This window comes from Pan paniscus, chromosome 1, assembly GCF_029289425.2.
Source record: "Pan paniscus chromosome 1, NHGRI_mPanPan1-v2.0_pri, whole genome shotgun sequence".
Classification (NCBI taxonomy): Eukaryota; Metazoa; Chordata; class Mammalia; order Primates; family Hominidae; genus Pan; species Pan paniscus.
This window is the reverse complement of record NC_073249.2, coordinates 115,780,469-115,794,328: the sequence shown is the minus strand read 5'-3', so window position 1 is coordinate 115,794,328 and position 13,860 is coordinate 115,780,469. Positions and strand designations below refer to the sequence as shown.

The 13,860-nt window shown below is 40.8% G+C and overlaps 1 long non-coding RNA gene across 2 annotated transcripts; it reads left to right on the top strand.

The window, feature by feature from the left end:
• LOC117977270 (uncharacterized) lies at positions 1-6,507 on the top strand. 2 transcript variants are annotated; one of them, XR_010109664.1, is made up of 5 exons: positions 1-118; positions 1,509-1,633; positions 2,162-2,292; positions 3,067-3,252; positions 6,236-6,507. It is a non-coding gene; the product is annotated as an uncharacterized LOC117977270 (long non-coding RNA). The 2 variants fall into 2 exon arrangements; XR_004668318.3 differs by lacking the exon at positions 2,162-2,292.
• The last annotated feature ends 7,353 nt before the right edge of the window (positions 6,508-13,860 follow it).

Here is a 13,860-nt window from a genome sequence, read left to right as displayed (position 1 = left end):
CAGAACTGAAAACCTTGCTGTCTGTTGGTGGCTGGAATTTTGGATCCCAGGGATAAGACCTAGTATTCAGGATTGAATCATTTCCAGATTAATCAGTCTCTTCCAAGCTCCAAGGACTGTAAGTTTCTCTAAAGTGAGTGAACCCCGGGCCTCAGACCCCAGTGTAGACATCCCAGAACTCTTCTCTGACCAGGTCTCCCTGAAGTCTGCTCTTCCTTCATCATAGCTCTTACCACACTATTTTTTTAAATTGGACATTTCATGATTTTTTGTTACATTATTTTTAACTTTGTTTTTTAATTGACATACAATAACCGTACATATTTATGGGATACATAGTGATGTTTCAATACGTATAATGTAGAGTGATCAGATCAGGGTAATTAGCATATTCATCATCTCAAACATTTGTCATTTTTTTGTGTTGACAACATTTAATATCCTCTTTTTAGCCATTTGAAACTATACATTATTGTTAACTATATAGTCATCCTATACCACACTGTATTTTAAGTTCCATTTACTTATCTATACCTTCCTCTATATGAGCTCCTCCAGGGCAGAAACTATTTTATTCACCACTCTATCCCAGCAATGTTAATAAATGGCAGAATAACTGAATGACAGTAAATGACAATAGATGACAGAATAACTGAATGTATGTCCAGGCAAATAGTAAGGCGGATAAGTGGCAAGACAGAGTATTCAGGAGCTTAGGCTACTGTGATTTAGGCTACAATGACTTATTGACTCCAGATTCTCTGATGTGGCGGCCACTGCTGAGAACCGCCAGACCTTCATGCAGTCAGCCATACAGTTTCTGAGGAAGTACAACTTCGATGGGCTGGACATTGATTGGGAGTATCCAGGCAATCGTGGCAGCCCAGCTGACACCCAGCAGCTCTTCACCATCCTGTTGAAGGTGTCTCACCCTCACTGTGTCCAAAGAATACACGATCTGGCCCACAGCGGGCTGGGACAAGGCCTCTCTCTGGAGAGGGGTTCTGAGAGAGGCTGAATATATGCTGGCCAGGGGTGTGGATCTCACCCTTTCTGGCTCACAGCCTCATCTCTTTAGTGTAAGAGCAGATCTCTGTTTTGGGGAAAACTCCGACTGGCAGTGAGAAGTATACCTTTGAGCACCAATGTTGGCTTCGATGCTCTTATTTCCCCTTCTTCCATTTTTCTGATGTTTAGATGCAATCACATATACAGTTTGCAGTGCTGGAGGCCATTTTTATCTCTTTAATACAATCTCCCTCCTTTTAAAAAAAATTCTACTCTGGACAGATTTGTTTATTCTAAAATTTAACTGTCAGAGGATGACCGAATTTCCCTCATTTCCAAGTTTTCAGAAGACAGCTTACTGTTGTCCCCAGAGACCAACAACAGCTTTTGGATCAAAGGACTCTAAACCGAGCACGTTGCAGCTTTCTTCATAAGAGCTGTGACCTCGTCACATGCCCACTTGTCCCTCTAGCCTGTGTTCAGTGTCTTCTGTTTCACAGGAAATGTATGAGGCTTTTGAGCAAGAGTCTACCCGCAGCAAAAAGCCCAGATTGTTGATGTCTGCTGCTGTGTCAGCTGGCAAAGGTACCATTGAGACTGCCTACCAGATCCCCGAGATGTCAAGGTAAGCAAACCCAGGAGCTCATATTCAGAGCTAAGTGACCCTTAGACCTTCCCCGGGCATTGTCAAATGCCCAGATACCAGTGACCAATGCTCAGGTACCCAGGATAGAGAGGACTCTATCTCAGAGGAATGAAATGACCTCAATTCCTGAGGAAGAGGCAGAGGGAGACAGTATGAATGCTGGCCTCGTTTCTAAGTCTATCTCCAAGGTTCTCTAGGGTAAACGGTCATTTGGAGAAGGTTAATTGAGTCTCAAGCTTCTACAAGTCCTGAAGGTCTGAGTGTAACCAGATAGTGATCATGGTGTGGGTGCCTTTTATGTTCCAGGTTCTCTTGAGATGAAGGTGAGGGAGAATGGAATAAAGAATAACAATGCATAAGGGAAACTTTATTGCATAGTGGCAAACAGCAGATTTGGCTGTTTGTCAAATCTGCAATCAGCCGATTTGGGACTAGGAGTGTTAGGGGTAGTGGGTTAGAAAGAATGATTTCCCTGGGTCATTTATTTCCTCTTGCTCCCTCTCCCAGCTACCTAAGGTACATGGACCTCATCAGTGTGATGACCTGTGACCTAAGGGGCTCCTGGGAGGGCTTCATAGGAGAGGACACCCCCATTTGCAGGACCTAATGACCAGGGAGACTACAAATACTTTAATATGGTGAGTGAGGAAGTCAGTCCTAACAGACATCTTCAAAGCCTGTCACTGGATCCCCTGCCCCAGACTGCAAAGGAGACCAAGAAACTTGATGGACAGCTCATGTTCTCTACCTCCCTGTCCCTGTGACTGATTGTATCCATTCATCTTTCACAAAAAAAGGAAGCAGAATAGTGGCTTGGGATAATCCCAAACATTGGGGAATTTTAAAAAATATATTTTCCACTTATGCTAGGAGCACATCTCATGATCCATCTTCTTCCCACTCTTCCTTCCCTCCCTTCCACCCTGTTTCTTCCTAATTTATGTGGTTTAGGCAGCTGTAATAGTTAGTCTGCCTAATGATTAGTAGGTGAGTAAATGGGCTAGATGTCATTTCAGTGGAGATTTCAACCAGAGATTTAAAAATTGACATGGGAAAATCTCCCAGTCGATGCTCCATGCACGAACAATCCTCAGCATTGTAGTAAGCCCATTTGGAAGACAAGTGGATGCATGGCTGAACACCAGTCATGCCCCAAATGAACTCCAGTATGAGGAAAAAGAGGATCTCTGGCTAACACTGGGCCCTGCTACTAAAGCAATGAACCTCTCTTAACACCCATTCTAGAAGGGGCAGCACTCCTTTCCTTTCAATGAGATTGGACTGTGGAAGGGGTTTGACTGGATGCTGTACCTGGAGATACTAGGGAATTAGGCAGAAAACCTGGCTGTTCCAAGGCCTCTGGGTACATACTCAGCTGCTTTCTCATGATATCTTCCTCATCTTGCCTCCAGGATTATGCAATGAACTACTGGAAGAGCCAAGGTGCCTCTACTGAGAAGCTGATGGTGGGCTTTGGGGCTTATGCTCACACCTTCACTCTCAGTAATCCTGCCAATCATGGCCTGGATGCTCCCACTTCTGGCCCTGGGACTTCTGGGCCCTATACACAGGAGGCTGGAACCCTTGCCTACTTTGAGGTAATGTCCTCAGAGGGCCTAGAGGACCCACTCTCTCTGTTCTCAAGGTTGAAGATAAGTCAATGGAGAGATTCTACACTCTGATTTCCAGTAGAGGGTACCCTGTTGCTGACTGCTCTGAATATATGTGGCAGTGAGAGAAAGGAAGAGTGAAAGATTGATAAAACATCTTAAATGTTAACCTTTTAAAGTAAACATGCATCTTTAATATTAGAACTAGCTAATGCTTACTGAGTGCAAATGGAGAGCCAGGTTGTGCTCCAAGTGACTTTTATATATCGTCTCATTTAACAAACAATAAGGTACTGCATTCTCCCCATCTTATTCAAGAGGTGACTGAGGCACAGAGAGGTTAAGTAATTTGCTCAAGGTCACAGAATTAGTAAGTGGCAGAGCTGGAATTCAAACTTAAGTTGTCCAGCTCCAGAATCTCAGACCTTACCCACTATGTTATACTGTCCTCTTATTAGCTGTTTTGAGACACAACTCTTTCAAACGGAACAAATTCATTTCAAAAGGAAACCAGGACACAAGGCATAAAGAAGCTGCTTGTTCATTGTTGCACATGAGGTTATTGGCAGACAAAGGACTGAATTCATGTCTCATCTCTCTAGCTAGAGCACTCCACTGTCCCATGGGACAAAAGCAGGGCAGGGAGCTGGGTGACACTGGAACCAGGTTCTATTATTTCCAGCAAAGGGGAATGGGCTGGGATGTGGATCTTAGAAAAGAAATGGAGGGAGGACAGAGAATTGGCCTGAGTACAGCAGGGCCAATCTGAGTTATGACTGCTCCTTCTGTACCTGCCCCAGTTCTACTCCTTCCCGAAAGGAGCCACCTAGGTGTGGAATGCCCCCTGGGAGGTGCCTTATGTCTACAAGGGGAACCAGTGGATCAGGTACAACAACTCCAAGAGCTTCACCCTCAAGGTAAGGCCCTCCACACTCTTCCTAATGCATGGTTGGGGAGAGTTGGGGGACCTACCCTCCAGTTGCCCTTGAATTGCAATCCCAGGAGACCCCTGAGGGAGGTGAGGAGAGACACAGAGAGGTTGTGAAGTTTCAGGGTGAGCCAGTGACCCAGCCACGGAGCCTGACAGTTGGAGCAACCCCTTCACCTCCTTTTCCTTCCTTTCCTTGACTCCTGCACTTTCTCCTTCTTCCCACCCCTGGAGACTCTCCTTTGGCCCCCTCCCCTGCTCTTCTCTGGTCCTCATGCAGCTCTTTGATTCATGCTTCCTGCTTCTTGATACAGGTGTTCTTCCCCACTCCAAAGACAAAGTGTAGACCACAGAGTTTTTTGCTCTCCTTTGCCTATCTCCTGCCCATGGCAAATTCACACAGGCTGAGCCCAAATCAGGAGGCGATAGAGCCTCTGGTCTGTGAGGTTATGCTCAGGTCTGGGGAGGACATAATTGCTGTTTATCAATCCCAGGGCCCTTCACCCTACACCTTCCATCTAGAGCCCTCTCACTTTGCCCAGGTACTTTGCTTTGTGAAGGGCCCTATATCTCTATAGCACTCAACCCACCCAAACTCCAGCTCTGAGGTGCCTTCTCAGAAGGTGGTCGGTGATAACAAAGGGCAGGGGGTAAGAGCTGCTTGGGGCCAAGACTCATTCTCTGTGACTTAGTCCTACAGTCCTGTACATCCAAATATGTTCATGAATTCCTCAAAGTTGCCTCCTCAAAACCCACCCCCAGTCTCTCCTCTCCATGACTAGATCATGGTCCTCCTGCCATCCTGCTAGAGTTACTCCCTGCATTTGTGCAAGGACAGCCCAGAATCCCCCTGGTTCTCTCCCTCTGGTTTAGTGGCTCCTAAAGAACAGATTTGGAGGGGCCATTGTCTGGGCCATTGACCTGGATAATTTCACAGGCACTTTCTGTGGATGAGGCAAATACCCTCTCATGAATGCACTCAAATCCGCACTTGGTGTCTCTGCACCCAGTAAGTAGTGATGACCTACCAGCCATGAGATAACAAACTAGGCATGGTTAAGAGGAAGAGAAGACCAGAGCTCCTCCCAGTCTCACCTCAAACAAGGCCTCCTCCAGATCTTCCAGCTGTCTTAGTGTGTCCAGTTGGAACTTGCATTTAGGACCCAGAAAGCAAGACCCAGCGGACTTACTAGGGGGCAGGCCATGAGTGAGAGCCCTGGCAAGTAAAAGGGGACCTATCAATATTCTGGAGGATTCTCCTCTGTAGAGCTACTCAGTGAAGCTTCTATAAAGTAAACTGAACATGCTGGAGCGTGGGTAGGGAAGGGGACAAAAACACCGTATTCCCTGTCACTGCTGCTCGGCTCCAGCTTTTATGAACTTTGTGGGTCAGAGGAAAAAAAAAGCAAGGGAGGGATTAAAAACTTAGAAGATGAGGAAAGGAATGAGAGAAGGAGAACTGTAAAGGGGCTCAGCTAGCATCTTTCCTGAAGTGGGGAGCAGAGCTACAGATGGTCTCAACACATGATTCTGTCTCAGCCCCAAGAACAGGGCAAGTCCAGGAAGAAAGAGGGGCTGGGAAGCTGTGGAAAAAGCTAGTGCTAATCATTGAATCTTTATTCCGTCTCAAGCCTGCTGGTTCTTTTAGATTTCGTATAATTCTCATAGGCACTCTTGGTGCCAGGTGTATTAGTTTACTTACAAATAAAAGCTAATAATTACGTGGTACTCACTATGTTATATAGTGTGCACATTGGAAAATGCTTTACCTAATAATTCTAAGAGATGATACAATTATGCCATCATTTCAGAGAGGAAATTGAGGCTCAGAGAAGTGTTAATGAATTTCTCATGGTCACATAGCTCATGGCAGAGCTGGGCTATGAACTTGGGTATCCTCGATTCAGGCTCAGAGCATTAAACCACTGGTTTAGGTAGGATGTGTACTGAGAGAAACCCAGAGTGACCTTACAGACATGACACTCATCCTGGGAAAGGAGTCCTCTCCTGAGCTTATGGGGACCATTTTCCTTCTCTCTTCAGATTGCAGAGTGCCCACCTCTATCCTGGGCACCAGCTTGGCCCCCATCATCACTGCAGCACCTGGGGGTGGCAGCACTGGTGGCAGTGGATTCTGTACTGGGAAGTCCAAAGGTCTGTATCCTAGTCCCCCCAGCAAGCATGCCTTCTACAACTGTGTGGATGAGCACATGTATGAGGAGGCTTGTCAGGAAGTCCTGGTCTTTGATACCAGCTGCTCTTGCTGTAACTGGGCATAAGCTATTCACCTGTTGGGTCCCTTGGAGATTGTAAGACTAAATGATGATTAAAGGGAAGTTTTGCATGTGAATGCCAAGTTGTCTGTTTTGATTTATAAATCTGTGTGATACTATCCTGCAAGTAAAAGACAACCTACTGCCACCCCCTAATCCTCGTTGTCCACAAGCTCCCAGAAGATGCCCAAACATTGAGGCTGAGAGAGAAGGAGGAACAGGTACCTGGGACCTCTCTGAGCATCTCTATGGGAAGTTCTGGCACTCTGGCCCCTCCTGAAGCAGGACGAGAGAGGAAATAGGCTCTAAGGAACAAGAGAAAATAAAGCCTCATTCTTTCTCACAAATATGCCTTCAAAGGGTCTTGCGGAAGGACCCAGAAGAGTGGCTGGACTTGGAACACTTAATTTACGGCATCCACCCTCTTCAGGAACTCTTCACGAAGTTTACTCATTTCCCAACTCCATGGCAAACAACCCTAAGAAAGCCTGTGTTTTAAAGACACAGCATGATGGGCTAACCACGGGCTAGTTTACACACACCACTTCCACACCTATGAGGTTAGGAAAAAAAGACCATCGCCGATGATTTCAAGATTACTTCATTTCCAAAACAAATTCATTTATTATCATTTTATTGCCACACCATGCTGCAACGTACCCTTTGATTCCCTTAGGGAAGGCAATAAGAAAGCTAGAAGAAAAACCACATTACAGCAGGAGTCAGAGGTCCTCTTTCTCCTACCACCTCCAGAACCTGGCCTTGGCTTTTTCCCCAGTTACCATGCTGCAGAAGGCAGGAAGAATGCAGCTCACCAAGCAAGGGAGACACCTCTTTGTCCAGCCACCTTAACTTGTTTATTGGTGGATAGGGAGGGAGTCTGTGGATTATACGCTTCTGACAAAACTGTCATAATCAGTCATAAGCAGAATCCCCAGAAGTTTATTTTGTCCCTCCCATCTGGCTAGCTGGAGTATAAGCAGGATGTCTATACATCTCTGTTTGCTCGGGAAAGTCCTGGTTAACTATTGTACCAGTGTCCAATCCATTTAGCAATTGTGTGGGTTTAAAGTTTTTATTATAAAGTATTTTTATTACTATTGTATTGAAGTTATATGACATGAATTCATACACCTCCACTTTATACTACTTTTTGCCGTGTTTCATAAACAGAGTTCTTTAATATGTGGTTAAATCTGAACATTTACCAGAGATAACCCCTCTCCTTTCCTGGCCCTTTTCTGACAAAACAAATTACAGCCCCCTTTCAATGACTACTTGCTGGGTGCTTGCTAATAAACTGATGTGCACTAGGACGGAAGTAGCTAGAGATAGCTGTCACCTCTGGTCTCCAGGACTGGTGAGGGACTGCTGCTCCTGCCAACCCCTTCGTGGACCAGCCAGTTGTGCCATGGCCTGTGAGATGCATAAAGCCATCAGGCCACATGTCAGTAGGATCAGTGGGTAATTATAGGTTAAGAGTATGTGGAATATAAACAGGGAAATATTAATAGAAACTAAGAAGACATTCCACTGAGTTTGTAGAGAGTAGTCTGCATGCTCTTCCTACAAGGGCTTTATCATCTATTGTGTAGTATAAATCTACAACCACTTATTTATTTTATTGTTTGGTAAGACTTTTTATTTTGCAAATAAATTCTTTTGTCAGCAATGAGCTTTAAAAGTTCAAATGTCTAGATAATAAAAAATTAAGTAATGAATTTCCATTTTCCAAGAAAGTTGATGGTGAATGTATAACTTATGTACAACTTGCATAAGATGTTGGTTGACATTTACCAACCACCATGGGGTTGTTTGACATAGCATGAAAACCAAAAGACATGAATCTGCTGAACAAGCATCAGCGTCTACTTCAAAGAAATCATTATTTTAAGAGGATTTTGCCTAAAGATGATGATTTCACAAAAGTAGTTGCCAAAGGTATTATTTATATCACTAGGTGCCATGGTCTGAATGTTTGTGTCCCTAGCCAAATTCATTGAAATCCTAACCCCCAGGTGATAGTATTGGGAAATGAGGCCTATGGGAGGTGCTTAGAATTAGGGGCCTTATAAAGAGAACCCAGAGAACTAGCAAACCTCTTCCACCATGTAAGGACACAGCTAGAAGCTTTTATGTATAAACCAGAAAGTGGGTCCTCACCAGACACTGAATCTGCCCACTTCTTCATCTTGGATTCCTAACCTCCAGAACTGGGGAAAATAAATGTCTGTTGTTTATAATCTACCCAGTTTATTGTATTTTGTTACAGCAGCCTGAGTGGACTAAGACACTAAATGAAACATAAATTTTCATTTAGGTAGATCAAGTGACTGATGCTTCAAATTAACTTTTCTCTTTTTCTATTCCAAGTTTTATATCTGTGTGTGTACATATATAAAAGTGAAGTTCTATTTGCAGAACAACTTTCCAAGCGTTTAAATAATACCAAGTTAATATCAATGTCATCAGATATTTCAAATAGAAAATCAGATAAGATAGTTATTCAAATAATGATGGGATAGTTGGATTTTTTTTTTCACACAGCTTATGAAATAAAAATAAAGCTTTTTGGTAGTTCATTTCGTTAAAGGAGAGACATTGGATGTTATCATAAATGCTATTTTAAATTCAGTTAAATAGTTCAACACTAAAATTAATTATTTTGTAGTGATATGAATTCAAATATTGATGGAACATAACATTATGTAAAAACAGTATTCCTTCTAAATGTCTTAGTCCATTTATGCTGCTATAGCAGAATACTGCAAATTGGGTAATTTATAGAAAACAAAGATTTATTTCTCACATTTCTGGAGGCTGGAAAGTCTCAGATCAAGGTGACTGTATCTGGTCTCTGATGAAGACCTTCTTGCTGCATCCTTATATGGCAAGAAAGCAGAAGGGCAGGCTAGCTGAATTGCTGCATGAAGCCACTTTGAAAAGGGCCTTCATCCTAGCTGGAAATCATCATTCTCAGCAAGCTATCACAAGGACAGAAAACCAAACACCACATGTTCTCACTCACAGGTGGGAATTGAACAATGAGATCACTTGGACACAGAGCGGGGAACATCACACACTGGGGCCTGTCAGGGGATGGGGGGCTGGGGGAGGGATAGCATTAGGAGAAACACCTAATGTAAATGATGAGTTGATGGGTGCAGCAAACCAACATGGCACATGTATATCTATGTAACAAACCTGCACATTGTGCACATGTACCCTAGAACTTAAAGTATAATAAGTATAATAATAATGATAAAAAAGGGCCTTCATCCTATTCATGAGGGAGGAGCCCATATGGCCTAATCACCTCTTAAATACCCCACCTCTTAATGCTATCACATTGGCAACAGCTGAATTTTGGAAAGGACACATTCAAACCATAGCAGCATGAAACATCTGACATCATTGTAAAAGCTATTGTAGATTCAGTTTAGAAGTTCAGCATTGAAAATCAATTATTTTTATGGTGACAATATGAATTCAAATATTGATGGAAGCATAACATTATGAAAAACAATAAAGTGTATTTTCTTCTAAATTAAAACAACTATAGGGCAGAAATGTTCTAAAAATTGGTTGCAGACTATAAATCACTCTATATGTCCCCAAAACTGATATTTTATCATTCAAAATAAAAATTGCCAAATTTTTAGATATTTTTATATACATAAAGTAACTGATCTATAAAATTTTATTAACAACACTGATACTGAATACAAGACAACACACATCACAGCACTATGTGCTTTCTCTCCTTGCTGCCTATTGTCAATAGGATTTTAGAAATGTTTGAGTCATGGAAGAATTACTTTTTAATTAATTTGAAGTGTCCCACGATAGTATTGAACTTTTTTGGTACACAAGTCTTCTAAGTTTGGTTGCATTTTATTCAGAATTATTATAAATTTTTCTTCTTTAATTTCTGTAGGCACATCGTAGTTGTATATATTTAGGGGTACATTAAATATTCTGTTACAGGCATATAATGCATAATAATCATCTCAGGGTAAATGGGTGTCTATCAACTCAAGCATTTATCCTTTGTGTTACAAAAATTTAATTATACTCTTTAAGTTATCTTTAAATGTACAATTAAACTATTATTGACTATAATCACCCTGTTTTGCTATCAAATACTAGATCTTGTTCATTCTTTCTATTTTTTTGTACCCATTAACTATCCCCACTTCTCCCTCACCCACCCACTATCCTTTCCAGGGTCTGGTAACCATCATTCTACTCTCTATCTCCATGAGTTCAATTGTCTTAATTTTTAGCTCCCAAAATAAGTGAGAACATGTAAAGTTTGTCTTTCTGTGTCTGGCTTATTTCACGCAACATAATGACCTTCAGTTCCATCCACATTGTCGCAAATGACAGGATCTAATTATTTTTTATGGCTGAATAGTGCTCTGTTGTGTATATGCACCACATTTTCTTTATCCATGCATCTGTTGAAAGACCCTTAGGTTGATTCCAAATCTGGGCTATTGTGAATAGTGGTGCAATAAGCATAGGGGTGAAGATATCTCTTTGATATATGGATTTCCTTTCTTTTGAGTATATACTAGCAGTGAGTTTGCTAGATCATATGGCGGCTTTATTTTTAGTTTTTTGAGGAAACTCCAAATTGTTATCCATATTGGTTGTACTAATTTACATTCCCACAAACAGTGTATGAGCATCCTCTTTTATCCAAATATGAGCCAGCATTTGTTCTTGCCTGTCTTTTAGGTGAAAGCCATTTTAATTGGGGTGAGATTATATCTTATTGTAGTTTTGATTTGTATTTCTCTGATGATTGATTATGTTGAGCACCTTTCATACACGAGTTTGCCATTTTTATGTCTTCTTTTGAATTTCTGTCTTTTGCTCATTTTAATTGAATTATTAGTAAAAGACTTATTTCCTATAGAGTTGTTTGAGCTTCTTCTATATATATATGCCAGATGGATAGTTTGCAAATATTTTCTCCCATTCTGTGAGTTGTCTCTTCACTTTGTTAAGTGTTTTTTTTTGTTTTGTTTTGTTTTGTTTTGTTTTTTTGCTATGCGAAATCTTTTTACCTGGATATGATCCCATTTGTCCATTTTTGCTTTGGTTGCCTGTGCTTTTGGGGTATTACTCAAGAAATCTTTGCTCAGTCCAATGTCCTACAGAGTTTCTAAATGTTTTATTTTAGTAGTTTCATAGTTTGAGTTCTTAGATTTAAGTCTTTAATCCATTTTATTTGATTTTTGTATATGGTGACTGATAGGGGTCTAGTTTCATTCTTCTGCATATAGATATCCAGTTTTCCCAGCATAATTTATTGAAGTGACTGTTCTTTCCCCAATGTATGTTCTTGGTGTCTTTGTCAAAAAGGAACTCACTGTAGATGTACGGATATGTTTCTGGGTTCGACATTGTATTCCATTGGTCTATGTGTCAGCATGCCAGTATCATGCTGTTTTGGTTACTATAGCTCTGTAGTATAATTTGAAATCAGATAATGTGATTCCTCCAGTTTTGTTATTTTTGCTCAGGATAGCTTTGGCTATTCTCAGTCTTTTGTGCTTACACATAAATTTTAGCATTTTTTTTTCTATTTCTGTGAATATGTCTTCGGTATTTTGATAGGGATTGCATTTAATCTATAAATTGCTTGGGGTAGTATGGACATTTTTAACAACATTGATTCTTCCAAATCCAGGAACATGAAATATCTTTCCGTTTCTTATCTCCTCTTCAATTTCTTGCATCAATGTTCTACAATTGTCATTGTAGAGATGTTTCTCTTTTGGGGTTAAGTTTATTCCTACATATTTTATTTTATTTATGGCTACTGAAAATGAGGTTACTTTCTTTATTTCATTTTCAGATTGTTTGCTGTTAGCATATTAAAATGCTACAGATTTGTTATGTTGATTTTGAATTCTGCAACTTTACTGAATTTGTTTCAGTTTTAATAGTTTTTGGTGGAGTATTTAGGTTTTTCCAAATATAAGATTATATCATCTGTGAAGAAGAATAGTTTAACTTCTTCCTTCCCAATTTTGATGCCCTTTATTTCTTTCTTTTGTCTTATTGCTCTAGCTAGGATTTCCAGTACGAGGTTGAATAACAGTGGTGCAAGTGGGCATCCTTGTCATGTCCCAGATCTTAGAAGAAAGGCTTTCAGTTTTCCCCATTCAATGTGATACTAGCTGTGGGTCTATTGTATATGACTTATATCATGTTGAGGTCTATTTATTTTATATCCAGTTATTTAGTGTTTTTTTAATCATGAATGGATGTTGAATTTTATCAAATGCTCTTTCAGCATCAGTTGAAATTATCATATGGATGATCACATTGATGAATTTGTATATGTCAAACTATCCTTGCATCTCTGAGACAAATCCCACTTGGTTATAATGATCTTTTTAATGTATTTTTGAATTCAATTTGCCATTACTTTGTTGAGGATTTTTGAATCAATGTTCATCAGGGATATTGACTTGCAGTTTTCTTTTTTTGATGTGTCTGTCTGGTTTTGTTATTAGGGTAATACTAGCTTCATAGAATAAGTTTGGAATTATTCCCTCCTCCTCTGTTGCTCAGAATAGTCGAATAGGATTATTATTAGTTCCTCTTTAAATGTTTGGTAAAATTCAGCAGTGAAGTTGATATCATTTGGATCTGTGTCCCTGACTAAATCTCATGTCAAATCTTAATCCCCAGTCTTGGAGGTGGTGGGAGGTGATTGGATCACGGGAGCTGATTTTTCTCTTGGTGCTGTTCTCATGATAATGAGTGAGTTCTTGAGAGAGCTGGGCAACTCCCCATCACTTTCTCTTGGTCTGGCCATGTGATGTGCTGGCTCCTCCTTTGCCTTCCACCACGATTGTAAGTTTCCTGGGGCCTCTTCAGAAGCTGAGCAGATGCCAGCATCATGCTTTCTGTACAGCCTGTGGAATCATGAGCGAATTAAACCTTTTTTCTTTATAAATTACCCAGTCTTAGGTATTTCTTCATAGCAATGTGAGAACTGACTAATACAGAAGCGACTGAGTCCTGGGCTTTTCCCTGCTGGGAGACTTTTATTACAGCCTCAATCTCACTACTTCTTATTGATCTGCTCAGGGCTTTGGATTTCTTTATGGTTTCCCTCGGTAGGTTGTATGTGTTTAGAAATTTATCCATTTCTTCTAGGTTTTCCAATTTATTGACATATAGTTGCTCAAAGGAGACTCATGATGCTTTGAATTTCTGTGGTATTCGTTGCAATGCCTTCGTTTGCATCTCTGATTTTATTTATTTTTGTCTCTTTTTCTTAGTCTGGCTAAAGGTTTGTCAGTTTTGTTTATCTTCTCAAAAAAACAACTTTTTATTGTTTCACTGATGTTTTGTATTTTTTGTTTCAAT